This window comes from Armigeres subalbatus, chromosome 2 (genome assembly GCF_024139115.2).
Source record: "Armigeres subalbatus isolate Guangzhou_Male chromosome 2, GZ_Asu_2, whole genome shotgun sequence".
Taxonomy (NCBI): domain Eukaryota; kingdom Metazoa; phylum Arthropoda; class Insecta; order Diptera; family Culicidae; genus Armigeres; species Armigeres subalbatus.
In genome coordinates, this window is record NC_085140.1 from 22,124,127 (window position 1) to 22,143,833 (window position 19,707).

Below are 19,707 nucleotides of genomic sequence, written 5' to 3' on the forward strand. Positions count from 1 at the left end.
GAGACAAAGGGCAACGGCAACATGTAAATGTGTAACGTAATTTAAACAATGAAGCGATTTGTTAAAGCTTGGACTTCGAAATTAAAATGAAGTTGTTCGTGATGATGGTGGCGGCGATGGAACTGATCGTGCTAGGGATGCTGAACGGTGATCTCTGCTTATGCTGATGTGTAGATGAAGAAGATTTGTTTTGTTTCATTTATATAGACAAAAAGAAGGAATGTAGCGGAAAAGTATTCCACAAGAGGATGGGAAGGGGAAGTGAGAACTGAATGAAACCAGAAAGGCCATGGGATTAAGCGAGGAAGGCACGGCAGGTCATATGTAAACAAAAAAGCGAGATGCAACTCACTGTGCTGGAGATGACTGGCAGGAAATTTCATTTTTCTGTAATTCGATATTGTTTGCGGATGCAAAGTTTATTCCCGGTAAACTGTTATGAAAGACAGAGGGTAACATTCAATTCTATTCTGAGCAAATTTTCTTGATGAACTCTCAAACTCTTTCCATCCGTTGCAAGAAATTATCAATTAGCACAAGTCAAACTTAAGGTGGACATTTTATAGCAGTACTAGTCGACCCGTTGTCTATATTAGGCAAATATGCGCGTTGTGAACTGCAAATACGCAACTTTAATACGAATCTTAATTTTAGTGATTTTCTCATGGGTAAATATCATTTAAACTCGTCGGACACGATAACAAACATATATGCTGAAAGAATGAAGAAAATCCTACTATGTCTCTCAATTCCATCATATTGTAACATTACAGATACGGATAACTCAGAAAAGCCAAGAACAAAACGTCTCGATAAACTTATTTCAATTAAGTGGAGTTAAACGGAATAGTGCCTTTGGTGTTTTAGCTTACTGATTGAAATGCATTCCAAAATATTTAACTTACTACACACTTAACCTCTATCCTTAAATTCCTTTCAGCCATACTTCAAGAAAAACATGGCACCATAGCCGATAGGTTGATTAATTCAGTGTTTAAATTGATACGCACTATGAACCAAGAACGCTACTTCACACGCTACGAGCGAGGGTTCGATATGGATGTGTAGTGCGGTGAACTATCACGAACAGTCATAATTACACGCCTCAAAAATTGTCTGAAGTTTTCGAATCATAAATGCGTCATCATACTCGAAACGAAAAAAGGGAGCAGCAAATAGCACATGTCAGAAGGAATCATCATGAAGCTCGAGAACTCGAGTGCGTCCTCACGCGCACTGTTGTATAATCAATACAATAATAGTGCCAAACAAGACACGAGAACAGCATTGCGTTTCATCAACATAATTTTGATGATATGTACCTCATGCTGTACAAAGCTGAGTTCCGTGAATCGGTCAACATCATCAATATAATGCGATCCTGGTATAGGTAGGGGATTAGTAGCAGAAGCGGATTCAAGTAGAGAAGCATCGGAGACATGGCATTGGTATTCATAAATGCATTAATAAAATTAACTTTTTCGAGCACGACTTGCTGTATATTTGGGTAAGTGCAAACAGAATCGATTCCCGCGCCTGTTTCACTCTTATCGAAAGCTTGTTGTTCGTCTGTCTGACTCAAGAATTTTTATTTTAACTATTTTTATAATAGCTAATTATCTAATACATGCATTCATCTCTTAGACTAGGTGTTCCGTTCTACCACCCTTATTTACTATGACATTTTTAGTTATTATTAATACATTTTAATTGCCTCTGGCGTTTGGGTTTTTCATCTGGTTGAATTAAACCTTAAAGGAATTACAATTTTTAAACTTTAAACTAAGCTTAACCTAATTTATACTAAGCTAATCGTAGCAATAGAGGATTGCAACGATTGTTGTCTAAAATTGGAAATTATTTTATTTGTTGCAATGTCTCAATATTAGAAATTCTATGAAGTTCATTGGTACTATACCACGGAGGCAAAGTCAAAATCATTTTCAAAATTTTATTTTGAATCCTCTGAAGTGCCTTCTTTCTGGTATTGCAGCAACTAGTCCATATTGGCACAGCATATAAAATGGCTGGTCCGAAATTTGTTTGTAAATCAAAAAATTGGTCCTAAGACAAAGTCTTGATTTTCTATTTATAAGTGGATAAAGACACTTAATATATTTGTTACTTTTAGCAGATGCAAATCTACATTCGTTGCAACCCATGACATATGTTTGATATTTGTAATACAAAAAACAAGGCAGGCTCATCACGTATGTAAACATTCAATTTGAATGTAAACATGTCACTGCTATCTTTGCACAAGCTGACGATGCTCTACGGTCGCAGCATGCTTACTTTTGTACTCCAACATGTAGCGATAAAATATGCGTCACATTCGAAGTGTCATTTTCCTAACGAGCCTACCTTGTTTTCTGTATACCGTGATTTGTTTGATTTATTTGTGTGATTTACAATACATATACTAATAAAGCTGAGGAACACCTTCGAAGACACTGGTTTGACCCTCCAGTGGGCATTACTACACAAGCCTTACGACGAATTTGCAAAACTCTGATGATGACGACAGATGGATTGGTATGCTGCAGTTAGCGGGGCTACCGCAGGAATATCGGCCCATGGCGATGGGTCTGGAAAAATCTGGAATACAGATAACAGGTGACATCATGAAAACAAAGTTGCTCCAGGAGACGGATTTGTCAGCGCCTGCTATGGAACCAGCGTTTATTTCGGCAAAGAAACATTTACACGGTTACCATAGCATCGCAAATACCAACGAAAAGGTAAAGGACCGAGATGTCGACGTTGTGAAAAATATGGTCACATAGCTCAATTACCACCGAAGCGAAGTCAATAAGAAAATAAAGAAGATGCTTTTTGTACTGTGCTGTCTGTTTGTGAAGCTGCCACGGACAACAATTATTGGTATTTTGATTCGGGATCTGTCAAACATCTCACCAACAACGGAAGTGTGTTGGAGAACATGTTAAAAAAAATTCTGATGTGAAATTTGATTAAAATTGTTGCGGAAAGATCTGTCAAGTTACAGCCCAGATGTAATCCAGATACAATCGAAGTGCAAAATGTCGAGCTGATTTCAGAACTGGCTGTAAATCTTCTGTCAGTAGGTAAGATTGTTGACCAAGGTCATACTATTACCTTAAAAAAAAAACTGGTTGCGAAGTTATAAACCCCAGCGAAAAACTAATCGCTACTGGATGCCGTTTGAATGGATTGTTTGAGTAAGAGCCAAAGTATGCTGACGTGTTCATCACGAGCGACTGCCAAGCTGTGGCATCAACGCATGGGACATCTGAGTCCTGGAGGATTGGCAAAACTCAAGAATGGGCTCGCAAGTGGTGATGGCACAAACGGTGGAAGTTGCAAAATTTGTGCCATTGGCAAATACGATTGCCTTTAAGTCACGTTAGATCACAGGTCAAGGAGGTACTCGAACTGGTCCACTCAGACATTTGCGGGCCAATGGAAGAAGCATCTTTTGGAGGAGCCCGGTACTACCTATCATTTACGGGCGATACAATTCGTAAACTTTTCGTATACTTTTTGCGCACTACATCAACGGAAGAAGTACTGCAAAAAATTAAAAACTTCCAAAACATGACCAAGCGTCAAACAGAATTAAAATTGAAGATTCTGAGAACAGACAACGGTTTGGAATTCAAGAACTGGAATTTTGAAAACCATCTCAAGCAACTGGGTATCCGTCATCAAACCACAGTGGAGTACACGCCGGAGCAGAATGGACTCGCCGAACGGGTCAATCGTACAGTTGTAGAATGAGCCAAATGTATACTATATGAAGCTATCGAAAGCTTTTGGGGAGAAGCTGTGGCTGCCGCTGTATATCTGATCAACAGATCACCGGCGAAGGGGATCGAAACGACTCCGGAGGAAGCCTGGACAGGTAATAAACAAAATCTGTCTCATATCAGAGTATTTGGTACTACGGTTATGTCCCATGTGCCGAAGCAAAAACGACGAAAGTGGACGAGTGTATCCTTACCGGCTATGACGAGGAATCGAAAGCTTATCATTAATTCAACCTGAAGACTAGGAAGATTTTCAAAAGCCGTGACGTTTTTTTTATCGAAGAAGCTGTCATAACTACTGACCTGACAAAAGCTGAAAATATAGGTGGGGTGCCTAATGTACCTAGCGCAAAGTACACGTCCGAATATTTGCTATGCGGTTAATGTGCTATACCGACGTAACATGCATTCAATAATCGAAGGATTTTCGGATGCCGACTGGGCTGCAGACCACGATGATAGGAAGTTCGCTACAGGATACGTGTTTACCGCTCTAGGAGGAGCCATATCGTGGTGTTGCAAACGGCAACAAACCGTGGATTTATCCACCTGTGAGGCCGAATATATGGCCTTACCGGAAGCTTTATGGTGGAAGCGATTGCGAAGTTTGTTCGAGGAGGAGCATTCAATTATGATCCATTGTGACAATCCAAGCACAATATCCGTGGCAAAGAATGGTGGGTATCAACCAAGGACCAAACACATCGATATCCGTCATCATTTTATCCGTGTTGCTTGGGAGAAGGGCGAAGTTAGGATTGCTTACATCAGCACAGACAAGCAGACCGCCGACGGATTGACCAAACCATTGCCAGCGGCAAAGATGGATTTATGTCGTTAAGCTGTGGAATACGTCTATACGAATTGATACGTCTATTAATGACAATGGCGACCCCACCACAGGCGCTGTCAAGACGATCATTTCTGTGAATAAAATAATTTGGATCTCTTTTGATGAAGAGTCCAGGTTTTAAATAAATTTCAATTATAATGGAAATGTGCACATTATGAACTGTTAGGAAGTTGAATAATTCATCTTCATTACCTTTTAAAAAGCGTGCTTTCCAATTTAAAATTTTCTATTTGGATCCATTGAAACGAAGTCCAATAACAATTTTTTGAGTAAATTTGATACCAACCTGAACAGCTTCAGTTTTGGTATTTGCTTTGAACATTGCATCAATCTTATTATCCAATGGGTTGGTTAGAAAACCAAAATCGGAAGCACCGTTGAAGAATGGGTATGAAAATCATTCATGGTCGGTAAATTTTCAGAAACGAAATTTTGCCTGCCTTCAGCGATGCTTGCTGTATTGGTGGGTATGTTTGATAAATTTGAATTCGACGAACTGTTCGCCACCGAATCTGTTCGTTGTTTATGGTAGGTATGAAATGCTCTACCGGCAAATGATTGCGGATTTTGAGCGTTTGTAACAATGTTGGAAAAAACTCACAATCTCAAAACTCATGAACGATTCAAATCAATCAACACTGGTTTATAATATGTTTACCCGGCGAATCTGGGATCCTATTAGAATGTCCCATCATCAATTTTGCACGGGAATTCAAAACTTTTTTGCGTGAAGGGCACTCCCAGAAATTGGATTTACGATTGCCCCCACAATTGGCACATTTAAATTTATTGGAATCTTCTCTCACAGGACAGTCGTCCTTGGCGTGAGAGGTTCCACCACAAATCATGCATTTAGCATCCATGTGACAATGTTTAGTTCCGTGACCCCAGTTTTGGCACTTACGGCACTGAGTGGGGCTTTGGAGATTTTCCCCAGGCCTGCGGAAATGTTCCCATGTAACACGGACATGGGACGTAATACAAGCCTTTTCCAAACTATTCATATTATTTAGCTCACTTTTGTTAAAGTGAACTAAACGAAATTCTTGAGAAATACCCCTCTGGGAAGTACCACAGTGAGATTTCTTTTTTATCTTAATTACTTGGACTGGTGAAAATCCAAGCAATTGAGAAATTTCAATTTTAATCTCATCCAGTGCTGTCATAAGACGAGTTTAAACAATCCCATTGAATTCCACCACTTAAGTGGTGGAATTCAATGGGATTGTTTAAACTCGTCTTATGACAGGTGAAAACATTCCACTAAAAAGCTCAAAATAATTTTCTTATCTCATCCAGTGATTTATCATCACTGGGGAGACCTTTCAAGACGACGTTGAACAATCGCTCAGTTTTGTCGTTGTATGTGAAGAATTCATGCCGCTTCTCAGTTAAATACTGAAGTAGACATACTTTTTTGCTTTAAAACTTGGAAATTGGTTATTTTTCACCACTGCAACTTAAAAAAAATCCTGAACTATTTGAAAAATCTTTCGAATGGTTACCTTAGATTCATTCTAGAATCTTGACTTATTAGTTCCAGACATATAAACCAAACAATAACATGGTTTTTATACATTTGCCCGAAATCCAGGTCCATTCATCACGAAATTGTGGATTCCAGTGTATAAACAACTGGTTAATATTTCATTCAATTCTGAGAAAGCCGATTGCAAATTTTTTTCGGTCACTATATATTAAATCGCCACGTGATGTACGGAACCATTAATGGCCATGGTTGATAACACTGTGAACATGCTTTTTGTAAGACCAAGTAGCCAGGCGGTTTATTGTCTCAGTTGAAAGATGTAAATGCTAATAAAGCAAAAGACAGATAATGCTCGTTTATCAGATTCAATTAGGGTGTTATCATAAACCTGCCACAACAAACCAGTTCCAGTGGCTTCCTCTACATATTGTGTTACAAATTTGGACCTGTGTATATTGTTAAGTAACAGCGGTAGCGAGAAGCCTAAATCCAGTTTTAATTAATCAATCAAATCTTCGCTCTTTCTTTTCCACTCGGCTCGCCTCACGCAGGCCAATGTTTATTCACACGGAGCCTTCCAAAATCAAAGCCATCGACTGATAGCGAGAGTTGTTGTCCACTCGATAAATGTTGGTTGTATTTTCTTTCGCTCCTTCACTAGTATCAGACAGTAGTGAAGGGGTGCCGTTGGTGGTAGGAAACACTGACCTGAGTTGTCCGCCAACACAACCGCGGCCTAGTAAAACAATTTTCGATCAGTTTTTTTGGAGTTATCTGGAAATTACGTGATTGGTTACGGTTTCGATTTTTGGATGGAGTAACACACTTTCACGTATACGAGGGCATGTACGCGTGTGGTTAATCAAAATTCAGCAAACTATTTTGTGGGAAAATCCTAGCTGTTTCATATTGATCTACATAAAATTAGTAGCGGATTTAAATGATTATCCAATGATTGAGGTATGATTAAATTTGTGCCAATATTTGAACAGATTTATTGTGCATTTAGCATTCCTCAGCAGAATCCCAAACATTATAATTTAAACTAAATATGTATGAAGGAAGTGTATAGTTGTTTTTGTTTTGATACAAGACAATGCCATTTATTGTGTCTCATTTACAGTTTTGTTATTGTTTAATGTCTGATACAATATTATCTGGGGTCTCCAGTTGCAAGTAAAGGCGTAGGATTGCCAATCCGGAGATGGTGAGTTCGATTCTCAGTCGATTACCTGGACATAGAGTATCCACTATCCATTGTACTTGCTACACAAGCTACATACTCATGCAACGGCGGGCATAGAAAATCTTTCAATTGATAACTGAGAAAACGCTAATAGAATACTAAGTTGAAAAGCAATCCAAGTAAAAGCAAGTTGTAGTTGGAATGAACAGCCATAGAAGAAAACAAAGAAGAATATTATCCATCTGCTAACTGCTTGACCTGATTCAAAATTATATTTGTTCAATATTCGAATGAAGGAGTAAAAAGGTAATTGGAGGTTATCTTTTGATCCGGCAATAATTCAATAAAAATTCACTTTTGCATCCACCAAGCCACAGGCTGGTACATGTGCACAGCTTGTAGCAACATACTTCCCGAAAGTTCTTGATGGGAAGAATATCATATTCGAATAACACAAACAAACCAACAGAGAAAGCAAAAGTGTAACAAACGATTGGACCATACCTTTCGTTAGACGAAAACCAAAATAAAAAAAAATCCTCTCCAGCCGGGTTCCATCGGACGTGCCACAACAATAGGGCAAACTGTTTTTATTACCGACTTCAGCGGAAACACTCTCGAGATCAGCGATGCTTGCTTGGCCGCATGCATGTGGGACCTTCATCCTCGCGCATGCAACACAATCCACAACGGTGCTGGCTCCACGGAGGAAGGAGCGTCAAATATTCATCTCGTAATGTTTTCTTTTTGTTTGGTGCACCACGGCTAGATCAGTTTTGGATCTGGGTCGAAGTTTTCCCCTTTTTCGAATGGTGTCTGCTCACTTGAATCGTTGCTAGCAATGTAGAGCCAAACCAATGAACGTGGGGATCCATCCGATTCAACTTGGAAAACTGTGGTCGGTCGGATTTGCTAGCGGAGAGCAGGACTAAGGTTGTCATTAGGGTGGACCGAAAAAGTTATATGTAGAGAGGGCTATTTAGGCAGCACTCCTATTATCGTCCTCAACATTCATTTTTCAGCCGCTTTCCAAACAAGTTGCTCATTTTTGTTCGTCACCAGAAACCAGAAACAGATACAGATTAGTACATTCAAAGTTAATTGCCTATATGCCGGGTATTAAGCCACCCGGAGTGTAAATTAATTACTATGTCTGAAACTCGATTATGCATATGCACAACATGTGATAGATTTAGTTCGGAAAAGGTATTGGAGGGTAACCGCCCCTTCGGTGAGCTTTGATCCCACAACCCCAGTACGCTGGACAGGTGCTTTCCCACTAAGCTACGAAGGACCTCCGTCGTCTTCCGCAGCTTAGCGGGTACTGATGAAACCAAATTCCCAGCACCGGGCCACCAGCCATACTCTCGCAATACATTTTCAGAACTAACTCTCTCATATGTGTTTTTGTACACATGCCAACCAAGTAGGATGAGTATTTAGTATTGTCCGTGTGTACGAGCCGGACAATACTAAATACTCATCCTACTCATCCCACATCTCTCTAGAAACATCTTCGGAAATTCTTTTTTTATCATCTGGGTGTTATCTAAGAAATTAATCCAGAAATCCCGACGAGAAATCCTCAAGACCTTTTTTTCGTAAACACTTTAAGGAATGTTTTAGCAAATACATCCAGGAATTCTTTTGGCAATCCAATCAGAAATTCTTTGAGGCATTCCATAAAAAATAAAAAATATTCAGGAATTTCACTTTTCTACAAACAATTTTTTGGGAAAACCTTTGGTAATTTTCTGATTTTATTTTGAAAATTCCTTTAGCGAGGGATTCCGAATATTTTTTTGAAGGAATTTCAGAAACAATTCCTGGGGGAAATCCGGAATACCCTATATTTCTCCAGTAATTACTTTCGAAATTCCCCCAGGAACTTCTTTAAATATGCCTTCAAGATTTTTTTGAGAACCTTATAGGAAATTATTTTGGAAATTCCTCAAAAATCAATTAAATTAGGGAATACTCTCGAAAATTACTTTACGATTTCCTTCAATTTTTCATAATTATTCCTGCTTTTCTTAAGAAGTTGTTTGAGGAATAATTTTAAAATTATTTAAGGCAAAATTTCGTAGAGAAATTTTAAATGAATTTTCAAAGGAATTTTGGAATGAATTAAAAAATCCTAAATAATTTTAAAAGGATTTTCTGAAGGAATATCCGAAAAACTTTTAAAGGAAAATCCGAAAGAGATAAAAGAATTCCGTAAGATAATTCTAGATAAATACGCAGGGAAGAAAATTCCGAATAAATTACTGAAGAAATTTATGGAGGATTTCATAAAATAATTGCTGGAAGAATTTCCCAAATTATCTCTAGATGAATTTCGAAAGGAATTCCTGAAGGACCATTTTTGGAGGAATCTTTAAAAAACATTTCCTTCGGAAGGGAAGGATTTTCGAAGTATTCCTAAAGGAATTCCAGAAGCAGTTACTATTGTAATTTCCGAAGACTAAATACCTCGAGGGGAAATAATACTTCGGGAACTATTGCAGGAATTACTTTGAAAATTCATCCAGAAATTTATTAAATTAGCGAAATCAGCATGCTGTGACGCAGCAAAGCTGAAATAATAAAAATAACAGATGTGCGTTGCTTCCGTATTGAGTGGCGTGCCCTTGAAAACGCGAGTACTTTTAAATTTGGATTCTGTGTTGCTTGTCCTTAAGGAAAAGATTCAATTTGGTGGGTCACGAGCCCCATCGTGCCTCAGTTTAATTTCGCCAGTGTTCAAGCCCACAATAAACAAATTCTATTCTTCTTCTATGACTGAAAAAAAAGTATATTAAATGACATGAAACCTTATGGGCTGGTTCTTTTCCAGTTGTGAGACGAGTTGATTACCTACATCATCTTCACTTCCCCTCTTGCGGATTTCCCTGATTGACCCAAGAATTCCCTGATTCTTCCAGGTTGGCAACAATTACATGATAATTCCAGGTTTTTCCAGGTAGTCAACACCTCATCAAGCATGGTTCCGACGGGAATGTTCCAGGGATTCCGACAGGAATCTTCTAGGGATTCCGACAGGAATCTTTTAGGGATTCCAACGGGAATCTCTAGAGATTTCGACGGGAGCCCTCCTAGCATACCGAGGGGAACCTCCAGGGATTCTGAAGGCAATCCACCAGGGATTCCGACAGGAATAATCCAGGGAGTCCGAGGGGAATGTTCCAGAATACCGGATGAAATTGTTTCAGGGATTCCAATGAGAATCTTCTGAAGACGGGAATACAGGGCTGGTAGCGATGAATGCCGTTCAAAATAGTGACTTTAGTGACCAACGATGACAAAAAAGTGACCAAATAGGGACTTTTTAATTGCAGAAAAAGTGACCAAATAGTGACTTTTGTATGTTGTTTTGAACCGGGTATAGAACTACAAGTTGCATTACCATTGTGACGGTATAATTCGTAGATTGCAAACTAGTGTGTTATTTTCGAAATCCTTATGTAGAATGCTATTATAAATCAAGAAAAAGCAAAAACAACAAAAGCATGATAATTACTGCTACTGGCCACGCCCATTGTTACGTTAGTAAATTTTGTCAGTAATTCATATGAATAGTAACGTGTACAAGCTTATCATCTAAAACCCAAAAGAATTTTGAGCGTGTACAACAAGTAAAAAACAAAACAAAAACACCACATGGGCACATCGAAAACAACATAGCGGAAAACAGCTGTCATCGGAAGCTCAGCGAAAAGCGGAAACATTGCATCCGGTGAACACACACACCTTATCCGCAAACAGTGAGTCGGCAGCCAAAAGTTGTTCGGTCTAGCCACACTCCGAAGTGACCGAAGTTGAATATTTCACCTGCACGAGAAACGGCGCAGGGAAATTCATCGTCGTCGTGCGGATAACGGGACGACAGGTGCCAACATTTGCTTGAACGCCGAAACACGGAGTCCGGGAGAGCTTTAATTGGCGAGAATTTGGAACCGCAGCGGCCAGCACGCTCATTCACTTGGTTTTGCGCCGAAGATTGCTCGCTAATCATTCCGTGACCACGCGCGTTGTCTCGCCATAACATAGAGGTTGAGCGTTCAGTGGTGTACGGACGATTCTCCGGTGGTTCTCTACTCGGCGCGCACGAGTCGCTAGCGTGATTCCGTAAAACGTTGATAGGTTGATCAGCTCACGTCTGGCACCACACCAACAGGCAGCTTTGGCACTACACCACAGGTCCCGGTGCAATCTAGAGGAGCGGTATCCCTACCACGATCCCGATACGCGACTGGGACGACAACATCGGTACTGTTCCAAGGGAGTGCTTCGCAGATTACCAGAGATGGGTGCATTGATACCCAGTGGGGGCTGCTGTTGGGGAGACACGTGGTTCAGACGAGTAACGGGCACGGCTGTCGACACAACATCCAAGGGTGCTGATTGCATCGCTCGAGTATCGTCGTGAGCAGGCCTGGGATTTGTCCCCTTCATACACAAAAACCATGCGACAAAACCAAAAAGAAAACAGTCACATCAAACTGGACAACACAACCTAACCAACGTAGCTCGATACAGCGTACTACTGGTCTCTCGCTCCGACAAGACATTTTGAATCTTGTCACATACTTATTTTGTTACGATATATTTGTCGTGTGACGCTTTCCATCGCGACTAAGGTTTTGCACAACCAGACGGATTAGAATAGTTGTCATGGTTATTGACAAAAGGTTCGTCATGTAACCTTTGAATTTTGTCGCGACAAAAATTGTTGTCGTTGTCAGCAAAATGTTGTCATTATGAATTGATGACAAAATGTGGGAAAACCACTGAAATGGTGTGGTTTCTGGGTTTTACAGCAGTTGAAGTCGAGCTCATTATAAAAACGGCTAATATGTACGGCATAATAATAATGTGTCGAATTTTGGTGATTTTAGTCCAGCTCCTCCTGTTTAACCAAAATGCGTCATTTAATTACATATCTAAAATGTATGTTTAAAAATCACGAATGGTTGGAAATTATCTATATCCGGAAATCTTTTAAGTGGGCCATTAACACTCGAGCACACAAGCTGTTGTATTTTGAACATCATAAACCAAAAAAACATATCACGCTGTACATAGCATGAACAAGCCCGCATAAGCGTTTCATGACCGTACACTTATTACGTAAGCACTGGAAGGAGTACTATCATTTTCTTACTTTCCATATAAATAAAAAATAATGTGTAAGAAAAAAAATTTACATTGGAGGGGGTTTCGAAAAACACAGAAAAATGCACCGTAATAAGTGTACGGCCCCACAACAGCGCGTGGCTAGCGATTAAAATTTAATACTCCGCCCAAGTTAACGTGCAGTAATTCCAATCAATCAAAAATATATCGAATGTTCCTTAATTGCCCCTAATGTAGGATATACGCTTAAATAAAATTCCGTATTTCTCTAATACATAACATATTGCAGTCAAATAACCGTCTATCAGGCAATTGCTACAAACGGTGTACCGGTTAAAATCCACTGAAGTCGCGGACGATTGATTGTACTGCATAAGTCAAAACCGGGTAAATTACAAAAACCGCAAAAAACTTTATTAAAAATCGCTGTTTCGTATGCTCCGATTTTTTTTTCAAATCCACGTGAACAAAATCGGTTAAAAAACAATGCAAAACCCGCTTGAAAAGTACGAAAACTCCATAAACCGCGTGAAAAGCGAGCAAACTTGCGTTGCGTTAAATGGTTCAGTTATTCTACACTGGGGGATCTTTCTCTGTGCAATAGACACTTGTTTTTTTGTTTATGTATTATTATGTTCGTAACAACGCAAAAATTGAATAAAATGTCTTATTTCTAAACAGAAAATCTGTCAAGAGAACAAAGAAATAATTAATTATAATATGCTCTTTTCAGTATGGTATTTCAAATTTGTCCGCTGCTATTGCTCCTCCACGCAGATGGACAACCAGAAGATGCGACATAACTTACTTTCAGGACCAATGTTGTGTCGTGCACAGAGCCGAAAGTGTATGCGTTGTCACACTTTTGTCGCAGATGTGTGCTCTAACAAGACATACAACAAAAGCAAATTGTCGCGGTTGGAAAAAGTTGTCATCTGGTCGTGGGGATCCAGTCGTGCGACGGAAAACTGGAAGTTGACAAGTTTTTTTTGACTGACCATGTTTTTATGTATCTTGTCAGGTGTCACTGACAAACGCGACAATTCCCAGGCCTGGTCGTGAGGCAGGTAGGCTCGAGCGCAGTCGGAAACCGATGGCTGTCTTCTGGTCAGCGTACGTTGGACGTGAGTACCCTGTGCATGGGCTGAAGGCCACGAAGAAGAATTAGAAGAGTAGCAGCGGAAAGAAAAGAAGAATGCATGCAGGTGATGAAGAATAGGAGAGTAGGGAGCAAGATAGTACCTGGGCAGTGATGTTACGATTCGAAAATAAAACATGCTTGTACACGTAATCAATTTTGTGGCGTTTATTGTTGCTTCAGTTCCCGACAGAGGTCGTTTCACAACACCATTTTAATCGTAAGAAGGGAGAGGATGGAAGCAAGAGGCAAGCGTCTGCGACACTCAAGAGTACCACGGAGTTGGATATTGAGGATGATATTCGTTGGATCAGCCAAAAGCTAGCAATGTGACCATGGTACCTCTTATTAAATAACACGCCACGAGAAGGTATCAACCCGGCGTCACGTGAACGGGTAGAGAGTAACAATTTGTATCACAAAATTATGTGGATGATTACAACAACATTTGCTGTTTAATATAACCTCGAAGTTACAGCTAAAGAATTATATAAATTTATCTAATTGATTCCTAGACTATTTGGACTCACAAAGCTTATACATAATTGGTATGACCATTCGTTTGGAAAAATACAAAGTAATTTAAAAAATGAATTTTTAGCAGTTATTGAACTATGATTTAATAACAAATTTAAATGAAGTTTTTGACGTAACATTCTGAGGAAAATTTTGAAAATCCAATAAAACCATGGTATCTTATTAGAAATCTAAAAATTCTAATAAACTTTAATTTATAAATGACAGACTTCAGTATTAAAGTTAATTAAAAATGGATGGTTAAATAATCTCGAGTTAAAAAATCTTTTAAATCTAATTAGTGTTTTATTTTGTTTTGGATTTTAAAAATCCGACCAATTCAATAACTCCACACTAGTTTTTTTGGGAATCTTTTTTTATTGTTAACAAATATAATCACTTCTACATTTTTTTTTCGACGCCCTTATTGCTCATTATTCTTCCTGACGTTGAAAAACATCAAACATCATTGTCATGTGATGAAACTGAAGTCACTGGAGGGTATCAACGCTCACCAGTAGACTATGTGGTTCTGGTACCAAAACTCCTGAATTCTGTATTTACTTGAGGTTCGCCTTTCGCATTTTGACAAAATTCGTGAAGAAAAAGATCATAGTTGATATGAATCGGAAATAACGAGTTCATGCGGAATTTTATTGAAATCTATCATGGCATAGGTTCGCCTTGGTTAACGGGTTATTGCTAATGTGGTAGTGATGGAAAGGTGGTATATGTAAATTGGACGCCAGAAACGAGCTTTGTCGCTCAGATATCAACCGCCAAAACTAGTCAAGATGTAAGGTAGAAAATAGAAATAGAACGGGGCTGGGATTAAACCCACGACCTTCTGCGTAAGAGGCAGAAGTGGTAGCCATATGACCACCAAGCCTGTTAACACATTTGATTTGGTTGATCATAATAGGTAGGGACACGACAGGTATTTTCGTCTGTTCGTCATAGTCTCGAAAACCAATAAAAGAGATGCTTTTTTGTAAAACTCATACGTACCAAATCGTAAGCTCAGGAGAAACGTTCTGCTATAGTGGAGTTCTAGCAAATGTACGTTGCTTTCGTTGGTTTTAGCCCCTACGACGATGGACGGAAATACCTGCCGTGTCCCTACAAATGATTTTTATTTTGAACTTTTTTACAACAGGCAATGCAAAAATAGTGACTTTAGTGACCATTTTCCGAAAAATAGTGACTTTAGTGACTTTTGGATGCAAATAGTGACTTTTTAGTGACTAGACTCAAAATAGTGACCAAGTCACTAAAAAGTGACTCGCTACCAGGCCTGAATATTCCAGGAATTCCGACGGAATGTTCCAGGAGTTCCAACGGGAATGTTCCAGCGATTCCGTCGGAAATCGTCCAGGAATTCCAACCCAAATGTTCCAGGAATTTCGTAGGCAAAGAAAAATGTCGAAGGATTCGAAGCAATCTGTCGAGGGATCCCAAAGCAAATCGTTGAGAGACTCCGAATTAATCCTCCAGATATTCCGTAGAGAATCCTCCAGGATCCTCCAATCGAAGGAAATCCTCTAGGGATGTTGAAGCAAATTCCGAGGTAAATCATCGAAAGATTCGAAGCAAATCGTCAAATGATTCCAAAGCAATTTGTTGAGGGTTTTTGAATAAAATCGGCTGAGGGATTCCGATCGTCGAGGGATTCCGAAGCCAATCATTGAGGGATTCCGAGGCAAACGTGGAGAGACTCTGAAATTAAATATTCAATGGATTCAGAAGCAAATCGTCGAAGTATTCTGAGACAAATCGTCAAGTAACTCCGAAATAAATCTCCGAACAATTCCGAAACAAATCTTCGAACGACTCCGGAGGAATTCCGAAGCAAATTAACGACAGATTCTGAAGCAAATCCCCCACAGTTTCCCAAGGGTATTCCTCAACGATACCGAAAGGAATCCAGTGTGAATTCTTCTGGATTCCGGTTGAAACACTTTGATTATTTCTGAAAGGATTTTTTTAGAAATTCCAATGAGAATTCTTCTCGGATTCTGATGGGAATTGTGGAGATTATCATGCTGCTAGGTGCGCGGAAATCTGTTGAAAAAATCTCACTCCAGTCTGTGATGGTTGTCTTCGACTGCTGGCGAAGTAGCTTCGATTGATATATTGGTGGCTCTCCGCTGTTGTTCATATACGCATGAGTTCATTGTACGAGAAAGACAAAAAAGAACCCGTGTAACAAAAAAGTGGGAGATTTTTCCCTATCTCGTTAATCTATAAAACAGATTTATTGATCAACTTTATGGATGATAGTTCTGTGCGTGATCTCTCTTGTTTCGGACCGCAGAACGATCGCGCTGTCGGATGAATTATTGAGATCTGCATTGCGCGGCCGGTAATAAAATTAATCAGTTCTGTGCGTGATCTCTCTTGTTTCGGACAGCAGAACGATCGCGCGGTCGGACGAATTATTGTGATCTGCATTGCTCGGTCGGTAATAAAATTAATCAGTTCTGTGCGTGATCTCTCTTGTTTCGGACCGCAGAACGATCGCGCGGTCGGACGAATTATTGTGATCTGCATTGCGCGGCCGGTAATAAAATTAATCAGTTCAGTGCGTGATCTCTCTTGTTTCGAAGCGGGCTTGGTAGTCATATGGCTACTGCTTCTGCCTCATACGCAGGAGGTCGTGGGTTCAATCCCAGGTCCGTTCCATTCTCCTACTTTGTATCTTCCTCTATATTTCTCATGTTCTAGCAATCGCTAGAACTGGAAATGGACTTTCATACCGTTTCCATTTTTATTCCTATACCTTCAACTTGAGTATTCTAACAGTAATCTGCTAGAATTGGAAATGAACTATAGAGCTCGTTTCCTACATCCAATTAGAAATTCCATCAGTTACCTTCTCCTATCTATCACATTGGCAGCTCGTTAACCAAGACGGACCTCTGCCTCTCCAACCTAACCCAGAAATTCCAACAAATTCCGCATGAACTCGTGGCAAGTGCAGAGGCATATTCGGCTTGCAGCGGGCGAGTGATTGCATCATCATTTCCTCCCCTTCCCTACATTGACTTGCATTCTGACGTGGCAGGCGCCAGTATGACCTAACAAATGAGATCACCAGTACTTGTACATTGAAGATGTGTGCTAGTCCCAAGCAAACATCTGTTGGTTCCCTGTGCAAGAACAGCTGATCTGGTCATAATGGAGTAGCAGCAACTACGAGCAGTCAATCAAGCTCAAGCTCAAAAATATTTATTGATCAACTTTATGGATGGGCTCAGATTGATCAAATGAAGTGATGACTGCCCGTGTCTATACAAAAACGTAAAACACTTTTCGATATTTAGGAGTTTTATCATTTACTAGAGGAATTATTTTTTAAGGATTTTCAACCTTCCTTCTCCCATAATTCGATTATTCACTATCTGATCCTTTTGGTATTGAGCTTAAGTAAAGGGTAAAAACTGCTCAATGTGGCTGGTTTTGATCCCGTGTCTCTAAAGGATTGGTTTGAATGCTAATCCCGGCTATGTATAGCAGGTGGCAGTTTGAAAATCTGATCTGATAATAAACTAACACCGAAAGTATTTTCATATTAATTTGTTTCAACAAAGAAGTTAAATAATTGTTTTTAAAGACTAGTAAGCGCTAGCAATTTGATTGAATTATTTTTCATTCATTTGAAGTTTTGTTGCACTTGAACTTGAACAACGTATTTCGTTTCTCTCTACTGTCCCCCTTACCTACGCCAATGGTCGCCAGGCTGGCGCACAAAAGTACGAATGGAGGAGGAAATCGGAACCTTAAGCCAAAAAGAAGGTTCACCTCTTCCATTGCTGTTGGTGATTCAATGCTAGTTACTGAACCGGTGAGCTTAGCATAGTGCTATTACGGGTGGGTGCCAGAAGACGTGAAACCCGTATAGAATAAACTGAAAATAAGATTAGGTCTCTGGCCTTTTGCATGGGCACCGTCACCACCCAAAGTTGGAGAGAAAGGGGATTCGCTGGTGGGACGCCATCCACCCTAACAGGAAACTGTCGAATGTGTGTTTGCTGATGGCGATGGTGTCCCCGTTGAGTTGTTCGTAGCCGTCGCTCTGGTTGTCCGTTTATTCGGCGTAGTCGAAACGTTATTTGGATGTGCCAAACATGGACTCGACGAACTGACTCGAGTGGAGCCGGAGCGCGTATTAGAACCTGAGTAAGCCATTTCCCATAATCGACCGGTGTTTGCCTTTTGGTTATCTTCCGGTTTATTTAAGCTACAATGTTGATTGACAATCGTTTCACCGGACTGGTTGACTGTCTTGCTATCGCTAACAGGTGAATATAGTTTGCAGGATTATTGCATTCTTCCCACTACTGGGCTAACAAGGCAAACAAGTTCATTGGAACGATCCATAGTTTGGGAGCGAACGAGCGCATAGCAATCATACCTATACGTTGTCAATACCGATAAGAAGTTAATGCCGAAGACAATGACGATAAGAAGTAAACGTAAACATCTACGAGACAGTGATATCGATAAATGTAGGCCGTTCCCTCGATGGACGTTTATGTTAAGTGTTTGTACATTGCGTCAGTCCCTTGTCGATTGCGTTGACATCCCTTCCAACTGGAGTTTGACGTCGTCACCACATTTTTTTTTGCTCATTGGCGAGAGTAGGACGAATGAATAATCAGTAGTCGTCTTAAGCCATAAAAAGAATCTATCATGAATATTCATCATTTGATTTGTGCACAACATGGCTTCAATAGTGCGCGGTCACAATGTTCGAATTATCGATGGAACAAGGGCGGATCACATAAATTGAAGCAAATATATTTTAGATGACTTCTTCTTTATTGGCATTATATCCCCCATCGGAACATTTACCGCCTCGCTGGAAAGTGTTTTTAAAGCCCGTAGTCCACTGTTTGTCATAATGACAAAGTTTTGTCAAGTTTATCCGAACATCTATTAGACTGCTTAGAAATTGACATATATCAGGCTGACGAGACAAATATTTTTCATTATGACAAACACTTACTGATAGCTTAAGGTACATCATGAGGCTAACATGATAATACCTATTTATGCCGCGCATCTTACCGCTAGCGAAAGCAAGGTCCCATAGTTGAATTATTCATCCTAGAAAAATATCGTACGAATATAATGTATGCCAGCAGAGAACGGATTCTACATTGCTCATCTGTGTTTTCAGTAGGTACTATCTTTACTACGAACGCTTCATCGGAAGTGGCATAGCATATGAGTTCGAAAAGGTTAATTAAACTTTGTGTGGCATACTATTTTTATGATAAAGCTCTAAGCAGAGCTGAAACATTCTCGTTGAAGAGTATTTCAATCGCGTAAGTACACAATTTTCTTAAGATTATTTCATGGTTAATGGTACTCACTATTTTTGTATGCTCCCAAAACTCGATTTATTTGAAATCTGAACAAACGGCTTTTCCTAGTGATCCGTTCTCGAATATTTTGATAGCGAATTGTTTGGGAAGTGGTCAAAAATTTGTAACGAACCATTAAGATTGGAAAAAAGGTACAACAAATGGGAATCGGAAGAAAAAAGATAATTTTTGACACTTACGTGGGCTAATGTTGAATGTGACTTAAATTCTG

At 39.7% G+C, this 19,707-nt stretch overlaps 1 protein-coding gene across 6 annotated transcripts in view; it reads right to left on the reverse strand.

Moving 5' to 3' along the window:
- LOC134218180 (septin-7) overlaps window positions 1-19,707 on the reverse strand; it is a 172,271-nt gene that overhangs the window by 138,248 nt on the left and 14,316 nt on the right. The window lies entirely within an intron of this gene.